The 11986-nt window shown below is 47.3% G+C and overlaps 1 pseudogene; it reads right to left on the bottom strand.

Annotated features, from left to right (window-relative positions):
• Positions 1-207: 207 nt before the first annotated feature.
• LOC109490475 lies at positions 208-897 on the bottom strand (annotated as a pseudogene).
• Between the last annotated feature and the right edge of the window lie 11089 nt (positions 898-11986).

Below are 11986 nucleotides of genomic sequence, written 5' to 3'. Positions count from 1 at the left end.
ACTCTTACAATGGTTATCCTTGGCGAATCATATTTTGGGGTAATACCAGAGTATGGTCTTCCATTGTACTATCTATACGTTGCTTTATATTTGAGGGTGTTTTTGTTTGTTTGACCATGGCAAGAACCAGTTTATTGGTCAAGATGAGGGGCAAGGGATCTATACAATGGGGAGTGAGGGTTCAGACCTCCCCACTGACTTAGAAATTCACTCCTCCACCAGGTTCTGGAGGTAGGCCTTGTACTGGTGGAGGGAAGGGAGAGTGGGTGGCTGTTGGAAACGTGCAGGTCGACAGTGCTCTCCAGTAAGGAGGCATCTCCTAATAGGGCTGTATCTAGCAGGGCCCTGAGCCGCGTGGGAACAACCTTGAGCCTCACAAGCCCCTTGATCCACAGCTGGTCCTGGGGCCATGACTGCCCCACCAAGAAACAGGGTGTAGCTTGGGGAGTATCCACTTCCTTCAACGAAGACCATCAGATCTGCCAGGAAAGGGCCCTGGTCAAACATGCTTCCTTTCAGAATCCTGGAGACTTCACCATTGGCCTGTGACCACCGCCAGGAAGGAGCTTCTCGCTGGCAGCCCAGCACACCTGGCAGTGCCCCAACCTCTGGGCCTAGAGCAACTGACCCACCCTCCACAGAACTAGCTTCTCCTCCCCACGCACCCTGCCCTCAGGCACTCAGTACAAGCCTCACGCGGCTCTTATGCCCCTGTCAAGGACACCCCCGGTCTGGCAGTCTTAGCTGCCCAGGCCAAGTCCTATCCCCTGCTTCTGACCCCACCAGCCATGGGTCCCTAAAGCAGAAGACAATTGGCTGAAGACCTGGCGGTCCCGGGAAAAGGCGATAAAAGGTGGAACCTCGAACTTCCACTCTGAGCCGCTGCAGCAGCGACATAAAGGGAGAGACTGAGAAGTGGAGGGGGGCCCACAGCCCTGGCCCCAGCCCCTCCCACCCTCCGCGGGCACTCACCTTCCTCTGGCCCCAACAGCCACCTCAGTGGGTTCCGACTTCGAGCAGATAGCAGAGATGCCCAAGTAGGGGCTCAGCAAGAGCTGAGAGGGGTGCTCAGGGGCCACAGCGAGGCTCGAGGACCCCACACCTGGGAATGGGGCCAAAACCATGTCACTCAGTAACTCCTCCCGAATGTTCTCTGGGTATCAGAGGTACGGCTCTGCCCTTGTTGTCTGGAGAGGAGTCCTGCTCAGGAAAGGCCCCAGCTCCTGAGATGACAAACTCATAGATGCGGCGCCCAGGTCGCCAGGATCCTCGGTGGGTCCTCCGCTAAGCGTTACACTCCCTTCCGGGGGAGGGCGAACTGGAAATGGCCCTTACGGGTCGGCGGGTCAGAGCGCAGGCCCGGCGTGTCTGGGCCCAGGTCAGCGAGAGGCGTCGTGCTCTTGCCCGGACCCCGCCGTCAGCGGTGCGTCCAAGACCTGCGAATGCGGAGCGCGTGCGGCCGGTCCCGCTCCCGGCCAGGTAGGATCCCAGGCCTTCCCGCGCAAGGCGTCGGGTGGGGGCGCGGGCCGCCCACCCCGGTCTTTGGACTCCTGGCACCTCTCCAGGTTGTAGCCGCAGGGCCCCTTATGGACAGCAGAGCGTTACAGTGGGGCTTTCTTTTCTGTCTACCGCTTTTGTAATAGGAAATACAAATGCTGAAAACACATTTACACTGGCCTTATGCTCAGAAGTTCTGCACCGAAGTGAGTTTCCAGATTAGTTCAGACTAGAACCAGTTCCGGGAGTTGGCCTACCTTTGGTTTTGTCACCGATCTCAAGAATCTTGAATTCGGTGGATACCCCTAGGCTCATCTAGATACATCTAGATAATGATAACGGGCTCATCTAGATAATGTTCTGGAGTAGGGCCTTGAGATACTTCTGACCGTGTTGGACTAGAGGAGCCTCTGGGAGTGGAAACAGCGTCTTAAAGATGTCGGGAGAGAACAATCATCTCTCTCCTGGTGTATCCGGAGCTTGTGGGAAAATGCGTAAGGGATTATCGTTTATTAATTTACTCATTCACTCGTTCATTCAACAAAGGTGTTTGGAGTGTTTCCTATGTGTGTGGATGGTGTTGGGCCACAGGTTACCTTCACTGGAGCTTGCGACTTGTAAGGTGACTGAAGTAAATAGGTGATCACAAAATAGGGTGAGAAGTAGTGTGAGGTGGGTCAGCACATGGTGCGGTGGGAGATTCCTCCTGGAAGTCAGGGAACGCTTCTCTGATGAGGTGGCACCTGGGCTGAGTCGGGGTTCCCTGCTGAGAGACCCATAGGTGTGAGGGCCCTGGAACCTTCTGGGAACACCCTGTATTCCCTATAGCGTGAACACTGAGTTTGGGGCCGGGCGTGTCAGGCTTCGGGACTGGAGCGTGGGGAGTCACGTGATCACAAGGGCTTGATGAAGCAGTCTGGGATGTCTGGGCTCCATGTAAAAGCCCCTGAGAGCCATGTGCGGGTTTTAGGCTAGGGAGGTTTTAGAGATGTTTTATATACTTATGCCAACAAATATTTCCATCCAGAGTTTTCATTTTATGTTTCCTCGATTTTACGAACCAAGGGGGGAAAATACTGTGTATTTAAGTGAAAAGGGAAAGTAACTTTTTTTTTTTTTCTTAAAACCAAAAAGCCTCTAAGGGCACCTAGCTAATTGAGTTAGGAGAGCATGTGACTCTTGATCTTTGGATCGTAAGTTTGAGCCCCACGCTGGGTGCAGAGATTACTTAAAAATAAATGAACTTAAGAACAAACAAACAAACCTCTATGAAATGATGGCTGAGAAACTGTAGTTTCCAAGTTTTATACCTTCCTGTGCTCTTAGATTTTAGAGACATTTCATGACATGATATACACAGCCTGCAAGTTAATTAAGCCATCAGCTTGGAAGTTTCCTGGTAGATTCCACACCAGTTTCGGGGGTGTGTATGTGTTCTGTATGTGGAGCTGATTAAAGGCATCCATGACATTATGATAATCCTCCCTATCGCTAGGGTTCCAGCTGGTATTTCATATCATCGCTGGTGTCCTTGCCCACTAAGGGCCTTGCTTCCGTGGAAAGGTAGATGAGTACTCAATTAATAGGAAGTGCAGAAGCATGTTCAGTTTGGTGAGAACTTGACTTCCCTGTCTCAGGAGGTGAAAGGGAAAAGTCTGTGGTGTTTGAGAGCAGAAGAAGGGAGGGAGGAGCAGACGGGGTGATTGATGGCGCTGTGAAAGCCACACAATTGCTGTCAAGGTGGTTTTCACCCCTGGAGCAGGGTGATCTCATTTGCTGCTGCATATGCATTCAGCCTTGGTTTTCTGTCTCCTGGCCATGAGGACATGTGTGAATATGCTGAACGTGTATGTGTGCTCCAGGAAGGCTGGGAGGACTTTAGAGACAGACTAAGTGGGATTCAGATTCTACTCTGCACCTTGCTTTGCGAGAGTTGCTTACCTTACCTGGTCTGATTTCAGGATACTTACCTGGCATGAGCTTTTGTGAGAATTAAATGAGATGAGGTATTTATGTATCGTGACTGGCATTTAACTGCTGTTCCACAGATGTTAATTTCTTTCCCAGCCCTGGACTGAAGCTGCGTTTAATTGGTTTCCAGGGGACTAGCCATTTGTCTCCTTGACTCTCTGTCATGTGTCCTTTTCTCCGGTAGGGAAGCATATTTAGGGTAGAAGAATGACCTGCATTCCAGTCCTTGTGTTACTACTTACTCTGGACAGATGGCTCAATACTTTTGAGACTTAGATTCCTTCTCTTTAAAATGGGAACTAATGCTCAATGTTCCTGTACCTTCTAAAGTGTTTGTGAGGACTCAGTAAAGTAAGGCAGGGTTCTCAAACTTCAGAAGGCACCAGAATCATTCATTTAAAGCTTGTTAAAACAGATTGCAGGACTCCGTTGTCCTCAGGGGTTCTGATTCAGTAAGTCTGGGGTGGGGCCTGAAAATTTGCATTTCGAACCAATTCCCAGGCCACACTTGGAGAACAGTGCCTGGCACACATTGAACACCAGATGGATGTGAGCTACTATCATCGTTGTCTTTAGGGGCAGGGGCAATCTTATAGATAGGACAAGCTGGGCAGAATTCTAATTTTAGCGTCCTTATTTTGCTATGTGAAATAATTACTTAATTTTCAATTTATGTAGAACTGATAAAAGTAGTGGGGGGCACCTGGGTGGCTCAGTTGGTTAAGCGTCTGACTCTTGATTTCGTCTCAGGTTGTGATCTCAGAGTAGTGAGATCGAGCCCTGCGTTGAGCTCTGTACTCTGCACGGAGTCTGCTTGTTCCTCTCCCTCTGCCCCTTCCCCCCACCCGTCAATAAATGAATAAAATCTTAAAAAAAAAAAAAAAGGTAGTGAGGAGGAGGAATTTAGTGTTTTAGGGGGCAAAAATTTACAAGTCAGCTCTGCTAGGGACATCTGTGGGACCCAGACACAGGAATGAGGGGCCCAGACTGACAATAATCCATTGGCAGTTTTATCAGTCTGGTCCCCTTGAGGCATGACAGGCTCAAAAAACAAATTTCTGAAATGTTCTCCTGTTGCTTTCTACTAGGTATTGAGGACATGTTTGGGGGAAATTGGGGAAAATGACAGGACACTTCCACATGCCAGAGTCTCCTTTGGTCTTTTATAAAAAGTCTCATCATCCTCAGGGTTTTTAAGTATGTGACAGAAGGATCTTTCCACTAAGGAAATCATAGGCCCTGACTCTTTTATTTCGGAAGGTGGATGGCCAAGATAAGGGGCATGGTGACACCTGTGCCACTTAATGAGCAGTCTGAATTACAGATCTAAAATTAACAGCTTCTCCTCCTCCCTCCCACCCTCCTACCCAATACTTACATGCGCCTTTGTCATTGCTCAGCAGAGCACTGGAGTTGCAAGAAATGCTACCTGGATCTGCAAAGCTTTAAAAACAGCCAGGGGTGGGGCTGCGTGTTGAATGTGAGGGTTCAGAGTCTAGGTTCTGTGATCAGAGAGATGGGGCCCATCTCCTCATTTTGTAGCTTGGGGTGTGACCTCATCAAGTGACCTTCTGAACTCCATTTTCTTATCTACATTGAAGGCAGTAACAGTACTCATTTCAAAGGGTACTCGTGAGGGATAATTAGGTAAGCATGTGAGGACTGGGTGAATGACAGCTGTTGTTGCTCTGGGGGGACTTTTAAGAGTTCTGGGCTGGCACCGACTCCCGCATGCCCTCCCTGAGCTGTCACTTTTACAGAATTCTCCAGCAGTGTTCATTTGGTGTGTGGGGCCTTGCTTCTCAACTTTTCCCAATTTGTTATATAGCTTTGGACTACAAGTAAAGGGAGGAGCCCTCTGCATGGGACCTGGGGAAAAATGGGAACACAAGGACAGTGGAAGGTTCTATGAGGAATCCGACCCTGCCTGGCCCCCAGAACTTCTCAGTCCCTGTGAGGCAGGGGGTAGAGCCATGAGCTAAAGGATCTCTTCTCATCTGGAGATGTGGGACACTCAGTGGCTCAGCGGCCAACTCGGGGCAAGGTGTACAGTGAGACCCTAAGAGAACCCAAGTCTGTTAGCCATCCCAGGAGACAGCATCCCAGGACGCAGAGTGGTGTTTTAAAAGAGGCCACAGCATCCATGGGATGACAAGGCAATTCCTATAGAAACTTGTGGGTGGGTAGTAGATAGTAATGTAGATGAGGGGATTGTTCCTGGGGTTTTCCCTCTGGGTGGGGAGAAATCCCTAAATAATGGCAGTGGGAGGGACTGTGGTTGTACAGGTGGCGGCAGGTGAGACGGGGGACTTTGAGTGATGTAGCCAAAGCCTGCTGCCCGCTGCTGGCCACGTGGTAAGCACCCAGGAACCGGTAAGCACCGGTCATTTTTACTAGCTGTTCCCTGAGACCCTGACCTCTTCCCGGTGCCCGCAGGACTGGGCGGTCTCTGCTGTGAGCATCAGAGGGCGGCAGCACTCTCAGAGCTTCCTTCCCTGGAGCTCTTTGAAGAATGCAGGGTGGGACGTTAACTCTATTTCAAGTTCATTTTCTCCATCAGAAGCATGATGTATCTGTTTTTGGGAGGAAAGAGTGCCTTCACCTTAGGTGCCAGGAAGTAGTGACGGTCCTGGCTGGCTTTGAGGAACACTAGATGGGAGTCAGAAGACCTGGGTTCAAGTCCCACGCCACCTCACATCACAGAGATGTGAGGCCATAGGAGAAAGGAAAAAGAGAGAGAGAGGGAAACAAGCCCTAAGAGACTCTTAATGGTAGAGAACAAACTGGGGGTTGATGGAGGGAGGTGGGCAGGGGAGGGGCTAGATGGGTGATGGGGATTAAGAAGGGCACTTGTGTTGATGAGCACTGGGGGTTGTATGGAAGTGATGAGTCACTGAATTCTCCCGAAACCGATACTACACTACATGTTAAGTAACCAGAATTTAAATAAAAACTTGACACGTTAATAAAAAGAAATGTGAGGCCACAGGCTAATTATTTAACCTCCTCATGTGTAAAATGGGGACAAAACTACCTGTACTACCAACAGATAATAAACATAAAAATGTTTTGTAATCTGTTAAGTTCTGTTAAGGGAATTAAGGAGAGTGGTTTTGGCATAGCTGATGATGCAGTCTTCTGGCATTCAGTGAAGGGATGGTCTTGTATTCTGAAATGAAGACTAATGAGGGAGTTCAGGCATGGAGCCATTTGAGGGACGCAGAGGTATCTTGGGATATCACTACCTACTTCTGAGGCCAGTTCACAGGACACAAGTCCAGTAATCTTACCAGAAAGCATCACTGGGCCAAACCTTAGGGTGAGACAGGTTCCCCTCCCTCTTTACTACTATGGCTGTTTACTGCTGTCTACCTTCCAGGCTGGGAACTTCTAGGCTCTTAGCACAGGGCCTGCCATATAGTGGGGATTCCATGAGAGTTCACAGAATGATTCAGTGAGTGAGTGGGAGGATGTGTTTTCCTTTTTTGGATCATCGTCCTTGACTATTTTCTGCACATTTACTCTCATTCTCACACCTCTCCTCTTTCTAAAATATCTTCAAAGCAGTCCACAAACCGGAACATGGAAAACACCAATACTTGGGGCTAAAAAAACCAGGAACACCTGAGAAAGAACAATAGGAATTGTTCCTTCCTGAGCCATTTGTGCCTTGGAGGTCAACTTTGGGGAAGAAAGGAGACTCAGGAATTGGTTGTTGGTGATGGGATGGGGTGGGGGCAGGAGGCAAAATTTGTGGAGAGTCGGTCTGTCTTGAACAATTCTGTAACTTAAAAGAGATGTGAACTCTAGGGACTTCCAGCTCTGGAAATAATTGCTTTCTCAAAAAAGACAGGAGATTTACCAAATAAATCTGGTGATGGCTCCGCTTGTTATTAGGGTTGAAACGGGTGATCTGTGTATTTTCTGAAGGTTTCTATGATTCTAAGCCAGGGAACAGCTTAATTTTTTGCTGGGTTCCTTTGTTGTTCCCATAACCTCTTAGGAATGGTGACAACAGTGACATCGATGAGGAGAGTGCCCTTTCTCTGAGGACTTGCTCTGCACCATCCTATGCTTACTTTGACTCATTTTTCACAAGAATCCTGTAAGGTCGGTTATAATCTCCACCCCATTTTACAGATGAGGAAACTGAGGTTCAAGGGGTTAAGTAATTTCCCCAAGGTAACACAGTCAGTCACCTTCATTTGAACTATGTTTAAATCCTGGTCTAATAGTTACTTCCATGCCCTTCTCCACCCCCCGAATTGCCTCCTTCAAAAAGTGTAAGGGTGCCTCTGAAGTATTTTCTAAGTAGTTCAAATAAAGCCTCAAAATATAGATTGTGTGTGTTTCCTGGGCAAGAAATCCTCCCCCTCCCTAATCCCTCCCTTCAAGAGCTTTTTCATACTCTCCTCACCCCCCAGGGTTCAGTCTGGAGCCTGGGGGAGAAAATGGGACAAGAGAACAATAAAACAAAAGACCCCAAGGCCTGTAACCGATCATGATTGAAACGCACTTTCCCAGCTTCACAAAATGTCAGTCTGATTCTCTTTGTTCTAAAAGTTCTGCTTTCACAAAGCATCAATTTCCCCTAATAATAAGCCTTTTTATTCTTCATCTAATGATGCAGCCTGGTCTTGAGAATTCTTATGATCTCTATTGCTCATCCAGGATGACAGACGCACGCACAATGGATTTCTCACTTCCCTCCTTTACCTTTTGCATCATACATGATTTCCACCCCAGCACAAGCAGGGGCCCTGAGCAGTGCCCCCCCATTTCCTCTCCTCCGTCGCTCTCACGCAGCCATGCACAGCTCTTTGAATTCTCCACACAGCATCATCAGTTCTCTGTGAATAAGCTCATCTTTCTTTTTTTTCCCACCCCTCCATGGTGTCTTGTGTCAGCTGAGTGTGCTGTGATCACTTCCCCGTGGGGGGGGGCAGTATTTTTGACTGGTTGTACATTTAAAGTAACATTTATCACACATGAAGTGTGTTCCAGGCACACTCTGAGAGTTTGAACAGATGCTCTCATTTGCGGCTCACAACACTCCGGTGAGGTGGGTTCTGGTAGTAAACCCACTGTACAGAGGAGGAAGCTGAGGCACAAGATGTCCAAAGACAAAGCCCTCTAAGTGTCTAGATTCTAGAGCCTCTCTTTTTTTTTTTTTAAGATTTTATTTATTTATTTGGTAGACACAGCCAGCGAGAGAGGGAACACAAGCAGGGGGAGTGGGAGAGGAAGAAGCAGGCTCCCAGCAGAGGAGCCCTATGCGGGGCTCGATCCCATAACGCCGGGATCACGCCCTGGGCTGAAGGCAGACACTTAACCACTGTGCCACCCAGGCGCCCCTTTAGAGCCTCTCTTAACCAGTGGGACTCACTGGCTTGAGGTTGTCTGGAATCTTCTATGTGAAAGTTGGACAGTATTGAGAGTAGTATCTGGCTTTCGAAGTTTTCAGCCCAAAGGGCTCTAGAGAATCAAGGTGGACAATAACCTTGGAGGGTCAAGCCACACGATAACAATAACTATAGGGTTTACAGAGCAGCCGCAGACCATATGAGATCACCGAAAAAGGATACAAAGCAGGGCACAGGAATGGTAGTGGGAATTACCCCTGCTCTTGCCTCCACCTCTCACGGCCTACAAGACCTTTTCCCAGTCGTCTGCATCGTCCCTTCGTTTGTCTCTCATCATGGCCATCCAAAGATCGGTAATGGGCCCTTAGGACAGCCGTTCTCCAAGTTTCAGATAGGTCAGTGTCACTTGGGGAGCTTATCTAACATGCAGATTCTGGAAATTCGGATTCAAGAGGCCTGGGAGAGGGGCTCACCGTTCTTCCTTCTTAACTAAGCACTTCGGAAGATCCTAATGCAAGAAGCCTCCCAGCCACTCTTTAACCAGTGCCGCTCGGGTTACGGCATTTGGAAAAGGAAGCAAGAAGCCCAGCTGTGAGTGGCCTAGCTTCGCCCGAACACTCAGGGCTGGCCGCGAGCAGAGCTGCTCTGGTGGCCCCAGCATCACTTGGCTGGTTGGTGCTCTTTGGTCTTCACCTGTGATGCCGGGGAGGAGACGGCCGAGTGGCTCTTCGTCTCGATCTGCTGTGCTTATTGTAGGAGCTCAATAATATTTGTTATTAATTTTTTAATCCTGACTAGAATCAAGATTTTTATCTTCTGGTCTGAGATCTCCTAGCAGGAGGTTTTCTAACCTTTGAATCCCTGTTTAGACCTACTGACATGATCAAGAAAGAGTAGGGAAGAGATACTGCACTAAAGAAAGACGGCTGCATATTTAGGTGTGGACACAACTGAAGTTGCCTCAAAGCTAGTTTCCTCTGATTCAATTATACTGGAAACCTCGCCTCTCACAGGAGGCTTTTTTCCCAAGAAGAGGAGTGGCCACCCTTCCCATCCCAGATAGGATCTCCTGCCAGGCACTCCCAGTTGTTGCGCTCATTTTACATCAGTGTCTCGTTGCCTTTAATCACCCTCTCCATCGGCTTAGTAATAAATCTCTGAACAGGTTCTGCAATTAGTTATTTGGTCTTTCTTGGTCCATAGCATGCTTCTCAAATCAGGACTCTTCTGATGTCCGCACAGGCTACAGGCTCGAGTAGGTCAGGAAACATCTGTCTCAAGAGGGTAGCATAGTGCCTGAAGTATACAAGGTCTTCAGGAAGTGTTTGCTGATGAAGTAATTATAATTTTACAAATCCACAGGTTTAGTTGGGTTTTTTCTATGCTTTCTTTTTCCTTAAATTTTTATTTAAATTCTAGTTAGTTAACATACAGTACAAAATTTGTTTCAGGAGTAGAATTCAGTGATTCATCACTTACCTATAACACCCAGTGCTCAACAGGACAACTGCCCTCCTTAATACCCATCCCCCATCTAGCCCATCCCCCACCCACCTCCCTCCATCGTTTATTCAGTTTGTTCAGTTTGTTCTCTGTTGTTTAGAGTCTCTTATGGTTTGTTTCCCTCACTCTCTCTTTTTCTACCTTTCTCATATGTTCATCTGTCTTGTTTCTTAAATTCCACATACGAGTGAAATCATATGGTATTTGTCTTTCTCTGACTTATTTTGCTTAGCGTAATATACTCTAGCTCCACCCACGTCATTGCAAATGGCTGGATTTCATTCTTTTTGATGGCTGAGTAATAGTCCAGTGTGTGTGTGTGTGTGTGTGTGTGTGTGTGTGTGTGTGTATGTCCGTCCCATATCTTCTTTATCCATTCCTTGTTGGTGGACTTTTGGCCTCTTTCCATGGTTTGGCTATTGTAGGTAATGCTGCTGTAAACATCAGGGTGCATGTACCCCTTCAAATCTGTATTTTTGTAGCCTTTGGGTAAATACCAAGTAGCTCAATTGCTGGATTATAGGGTAGTTCTGTTTTTAACTTTTAGAGGAACCTCCATACTGTTCTCCAGGGTGGTTGCACCAGTTTGCATTCCCATGTAGGTTTTTTGGTTTTTGTTTTGTTTTGGTTTGGTTTGGTTTTTTGAGGCAGCTGTCCCCCAGATGAAACTCTGTAGGGCTGGATAGGTATATGTCCAAATAAAATGTCATTCTTCTCAGACAAAAATAAGAAAATTTAGGACGTTGTTTTAGTTTTGTCATAAAGCTTAATTTATTCAGTGTAGAAATAATGCCTCTTCTGAGCCTGTTCTTCCTAATTTGGAGGCATTAAAATTACCCTTATTTTGTGAGGTGACAGTAATAGATGTGAATATATTGACTAAATTCACTCCCAGCCCATTCTTTTGGGGAGGCTCCTCCATCCCTTGCCTAGATGGCTTGCCTAAGTGACTCCGGGTAACTCCAGAAGTAGCCTGCCTGAGGCCACTATTCCCCCTTATCTGTCAGGGCTTCTCATGACAAACCAGGAAGCTGATTCTAGCTTTTGCTAGCTTGAGGTATTTCCTCAAATACAGAAAGAATATTTAAAAGAGGCTGGGTCTAAATGCAGCATGCTCTCCTGAGTTGGATCCTGAAGCAGAAAAAGAGCACTGGTGGGAAAACAGGTAAAATTCTAATCAAGTTTGTAGTTTAGTCAGTGGCAATCCACCAGCATCAGTGTCTTCGGTGTGCTGGATGTACCACGGTTATGTAAGATGTTAACAGGAGAAGCTGGGTGAAGAGTATAAGAAGTCTCTGTACTATTTTTGTAACTTTTCTAAGAATTTAAAGTTATTCCAAAATAAAAAGTTTATTTAGAAAAAAGATAAATGCTTACAATCTTGGGTGCTGAACAATTCAGTTGACCAAAGTTACATTTTAAAAATGTGAGTCAGAGCATATCAGTATCTTTCTTAAACTCTTTCAGTGGCTTCCTGTTGCTCTATGGATGAAATTCCAAATCTGCACCAGGCCCTTGGGAATTGGCCTTTCTTATCTCTCCTACCTCATCTCCTGTCTGTCCACTCTGTCTTTAGCCACTTTATTCTACTCATACTAGCCTTCCTCCAGTTTCTTGAAGAGGCCACGCTTGTCCCCACTGCAGGCCTTTGC

The sequence above is a fragment of the Ailuropoda melanoleuca genome, chromosome 3, assembly GCF_002007445.2.
Source record: "Ailuropoda melanoleuca isolate Jingjing chromosome 3, ASM200744v2, whole genome shotgun sequence".
Taxonomy (NCBI): Eukaryota; Metazoa; Chordata; class Mammalia; order Carnivora; family Ursidae; genus Ailuropoda; species Ailuropoda melanoleuca.
Note: the sequence above shows the minus strand (reverse complement) of the source record. Positions and strands in the feature narration are given on the sequence as shown.